Here is a 5,225-nt window from a genome sequence, read left to right as displayed (position 1 = left end):
AGCCCTGAAGACAGGAGAGGTGGGAGGGAAGCCCTATCTGTGCAGCTATGCACGTTACCGCCATGGGGTGGCAGCAGAGAGCCACACCACTTGGGCAGCAATAGACACTGGGAAGCCAGCCCCACAGTTATGGGACCCCGTGAGGCAGGCCCTCCCTCAGTGGGTGGGAAGTACTCTACACGGAGTATTTGGCCAAGTCATTCTTGTCAATTACTACCCATGTAGCAAAGTAAACGACAATCAGACCCGGGCCTGCGGCTGACAGGCAGTGACAGACTGGCCGAGCTGGACGATGGAGCCAGGGAGGGGGCCACCTGGGGCAGCAGGAAGGCACTGTCAGGATGGCGAGGTGCAGAGGGAGCAGGCCGCTGCCTCCAGCACCCACATGTCCCCGGGGGGAGAAGACCCGGCCTTGGGCCCCCGCAGGAAGTTGGCCATCAGCTGCCAGCCCGGGCACCCCCTCCGGCATCTCCTCAGCACGCGGCCAGGAACACCTGCTTCTCCTGGTGGCAGAGGGAGGCTGGCGCTCGGGGCAGGATCTGTGGGCGGAGAGGTGAGCTCAGTAATGCCCAGGCGGTCACAAGTCACACTGCAGGACAGGCACGCGGAGCGGCCCCACACCGGCCAGATAGACTGCGGGTGCAGAATTGCTGCCCCGGCTGGTTCATGGCCAGAGGGACGATCAGGGAGGTGGCACACTGCACGGGCTGCCTGTATGGACTCCTGCATCGCAGTGTCTCTCGGCCTTGGCACCTGGCTCAGCCCTGGGCACACCCGGTACAGCCCCTCACCCACAAAGTCTGTGCAAAACAGTACGAAGGTCATGAATGCCACACAGGCAGAGTGGGTGGCCTGGAGGGACCGACAGCCCTTCTGTTGGCTTAGCTGGGCCCAGAGCTGTCTCCTGGGCCACAAACAGCGCGACTGCCACGCCAGTGAGGACAGTGAGGGTGAGCAGGCCGAAGGGGCACTCTTCCTGGGGGCCCAGGCAGGGGCCAGGGCGCCGGCATCCCAGTCAGTGGCGGGCAGGCGGCAGCCCACGCAGCCCCCAAGGCTGATCATGAAAGCACAGGGGAGAAGGCCTGGCGACAGTAGTCTGGGTCCCGGAAGAGGTCAGAGAGCAGGGCCTGCGGAGGAGGGACGCACACCGGGCCTCAGGCGTCCAGCAGCCCCATGCCCAGGACCAGCAGCGCCAACCCTGGGGCCCGGTGTCCGGGCACAGCAGCCCTGCCCGCCCGCCGGCCCTCAGGAGGAGGAGGAGGAGACAGCAGGACGCCCAGGGACAGGGCCCAGATGAAGGGCCCCCCGGCGACCATAGCGCCCACGCAGCAGTCACTGGCTGAGCCTAGGAGTGGGACTGAGACCAGGCCCAGCCCTGGACAGATGCCCACAAGAAGGGCAAGTAGTGTGAGCCAGAGGCTGCGGCCCTTAGGGGCAGGGGCAGGAGCAGGGAACCAACCTCCTTGGGAAGGACGGAAATGACCGGGAGGACCGCTCCTGTCCTGGGCACCTGCTGAGTACTCAGGGACTCTGATTTACTCCTCACAGCTGGGATCACTAATGTCCCTTTTTCAGACAGGGAAACTGAGGCATGGCGCGACTGATGAGTGACACTCGTGTCCAGGCACAGGGCTAGGAGGGCTGCAGGCAGGGCTGCGACAGGCGGTCGGACCCAGAGCCTGTCAACCTGGCAGAGCCCCTTCCTCCTGGGAGTCGCCGGAGGCTGCCACTTCCTCTGCGGCTCTCACAGGATTCATCTGCGGCCGAGCCCGGCCCTGACCCCCAGGTGAGCAGGGGCCCTGGCGGGGAGAGCCTGACCCTGCCGCCCAGGAGCTAGTGTGCAGCTGCCGGGTTCAGCCGATGGACAGACCCCATTCTCTTCTCGGTGGCGCAGATGCCCGCAAGGCCTGCTGCAAGCGTGAGAGGTGATAGAGAGAAGTTAGAAAGGGCCAGCGAAGGGGAAGGGCCATTCCTACGCTGTCTCCTAGGAGCCAGTCATGATGCAGGGCCGGGGGTATAGTGCGGACCAGGGCATGTCCCTGTACCCTTTTCTTCCTCTTAGGACCCGCTCAGCCCAGGGTCACCCCTGTCCCCAGCAGACAGCCACCTCTCCCTCCAAGCGGCTCTCTGGGCAGAGGCACTGCTGCCCTGTGCCCAGGTGGCATGGATCTGGACCAGGAGGAGGTGGTGACCCACCCAGCACCATGGTCATGACCTTCTCTTCTACTCCCGCTTCCAGCAGCAGGGGTGGCACGTAGGTGATCCTGCGGCCAGACACACCTCCAGGCCGAAGGTCAGCAGGTTGACCAGCAGGAGCCTCAGAATGTGGTGGGCCAGGGGGGTAGGACACCGATCCGGTCACTCACTCCAGAACTGCCTCATCCCTGTCCCACTCCAGACGCCAGGGCCAGGCCTCTCCTGGCTGCCACAGGCTGCCAAGGACTCAGCCGGAAGCCCCTTCCTGCCAGCCCGCCGTGCAAGCCGGCTTCTCAGCCCAGGTGAACGCCTGCTGCCGGGGAGGGCCTGGGGGGCACTCAGATACTGTCACTCAGATCCTGGCTTCTGCGGCAAGTGGCTGTCACTGGGGCCAGCACGACTGGGGTCGACTTGGCTTCCCCCTGCCCTCATGTGCATCAGCCGGCAGATTTTAAATCTCCAGGTTAATAAATAAATAAATACGTATTTCTATCAATTTCAAAGAGAGAAAGGGAGAGAGAGATAGAAGCATCAATGATGAGAGAGAATCATTGATCAGCTGCCCTCTACTGGGGATTGAGCCTGCAACCCAGGGCATGTTCCCTGACTGGGAATTGTACTATGACCTCCTGGTTCTTTGGTGGACGCTCAACCACTGAGCCACACAGGCCAGGCACTTAGTTGGCTTTTAATCTTCAGCATTTTTGAACTACACCCTACCCCCACCCAACACACGATCCTAGAATCTGCCCTAACAACTGGATGTTGACAATATGTACTAAAGTCAGGAAGACAAGAACAGTTTTAGTTGCGGGGTGAGGAGGATGCGACGATGAGAAACAGTGGTTTCATTTTGAGTATGTTGGGGGGGAGGCTGAGAGATCTGACTCAGACACAAGTCTGGACTCACAGGAGCTCTGAGCCGGAGCTACAGATGCTGTGGGCTGAGTGTGCAGGAAACGCTCGTTCTCTAACCGAACTGAATTTCTGCTTCAAGTCCCATTCAAACGGGCGGGGACATCAAATCTCCACCCCTTAGTCTTCCTTCACCGGGAGGGCGGGGCAGGAGCAGGCTGGAGGGTGGCCCACCTGGTGCCAGGCCTGGGGGCTAGCATTTGCCCCGGCTGCTGGCACTTACTGAGATTACATTGTGTGATCTGGTTAATTGTATAATCGCGGTTTAGCAAGTGTTGGGACACCCCCTTGACTCAACCTCCGTGCCTGTATCTCTCTCTCTGCCCTATTTCCACGCTTCCCCCGGGAGCAAAGAAGCCCCTCTCCTCCACTCAGGGTGCCTGGCTGGCGAGCACCACACTCGCGGCGCTGCCCTGGCCGGGGCTGTGTGACGGTAAGGACAGGCTGCGTCTCACACTTCCTAGCCCATTCTCAGTGAGGCCCACAGGCTTCTTCTGTTTCTTAGCAACCACTGAAGTATGGGCGGTCCCGGTGCCTGCCCTACACTGTATGCAGCAACACCCGTACACGCCTGTCTGCACCCATCGTGCAAGAAGGGATTCCCCACGCAGGCGCCAGAGGAGAAGGAGGAAAAAATGAACAGGCTTGTTTCGGGGGCAGAGGAGAGAAATAAAAACAAAGCTTAATTCACGCGTGTCCCATGGGTGAGCGGGAAGGAGCAGCAACAGTTGTGGAAAACATATGAAGCAAACTGCTCCCTCCATTCATTTTCCTCAGTAGGTTAATTTTTTTAAATATTCAAAACATTTATTATGGTTTTCATGTTCTGAAAATGTACATTTGTAAGAGCGTGGGAGATTGTTAACTACTTCGTGTCAGGCAGACCTTGCTACTCAGAACCCTTGTTCTCCAGAACGCCTCCAGCCCACACATTCATGGTGCAGAGCACACATAAGTACCCACATGCACACACCCACACCCACACCACACACCTACATGCACACACCCACACCCACACACCTGCATGCACACATCCACATACCTACATGCACACACCCACACCCACACACCTACATGCACACACTCACATGCATGCACCCACATGCATGGAGAGAATCATTGATCAGCTGCCCTCCATGCACGCACCCACACCCACACACCTACATGCACACACTCACACGCACGCACCCACACCCATACATCTACATGTACACCCCCACATGCACACACACATGCATCCACATGCACATACCCACACCCACACACCTACATGCACACACCCACACACACGCTCTCACACACTTACATGCACACACCTACACCCATACACCCACATGCACACCCCCACATGTACATACACATGCATCCACACCCACACACCCACACCCACACACCTACATGCACACACGTACACACACATGCATCCACACCCACACACCCACACACACACCCCTACATGCACACACCCACACACACGCTCTCACACACTTACATGCACACACCTACATACACACACCCACACGCATGCACTCACACACTTGCACACACCTACATGCACACACCTACATGCACACCCCCCCCACACACACACACACTCACACACTGCCTTGGGGGCCAGGGAAGACTGAAGTTGCTGGCCACACGCAGCTGGCCTCAGGTGAACCTGTCCAAATTGCTCCCCTGGAGACACTGGCCCAGTCCCTGCCCTCTGGTCTCCGCCGTTACAGAGACCAAGGACCCTAAAGCATAGACTCACATCCGACCTTTCCCAGCAGGAGGCACTGTCTGAGCATGAGGGTGAGCAAAGTGGGAGCCGGGGAGCTAAGAACACCAGCACTTGTAGCTGGAGTTGTCTGGCACAGCAAGGGCCGAGGGGCTGGCAGCATCCGCGGTAGAAGGGAGATGGCACTGAGCATGGCTTAGAGTTCCCCGTAACAGGGTGGGACGGGAACAGGAAGTGAGGACTTGGGGGCGAGGAAAGGGCAATAAGAAAAGATATACATTTGGGATTTTTACTTTTTTTTTTGCCTCTCTACACGGTGTCACTAAATACATCTGTGCACATTGGCACACCCTCAGCCAGGGACGCTCCAGGCCCCCGAATGCACACTCCC

General features: G+C 58.9%; 1 pseudogene; it reads right to left on the bottom strand.

The window, feature by feature from the left end:
• Nucleotides 1-336: 336 nt before the first annotated feature.
• LOC102760051 lies at nt 337-3,696 on the bottom strand (annotated as a pseudogene).
• Nucleotides 3,697-5,225: the final 1,529 nt, after the last annotated feature.

This window comes from Myotis davidii, unplaced genomic scaffold, assembly GCF_000327345.1.
Source record: "Myotis davidii unplaced genomic scaffold, ASM32734v1 scaffold97, whole genome shotgun sequence".
NCBI lineage: Eukaryota > Metazoa > Chordata > Mammalia > Chiroptera > Vespertilionidae > Myotis > Myotis davidii.
This window is presented reverse-complemented; position numbering and strand designations above follow the sequence as displayed.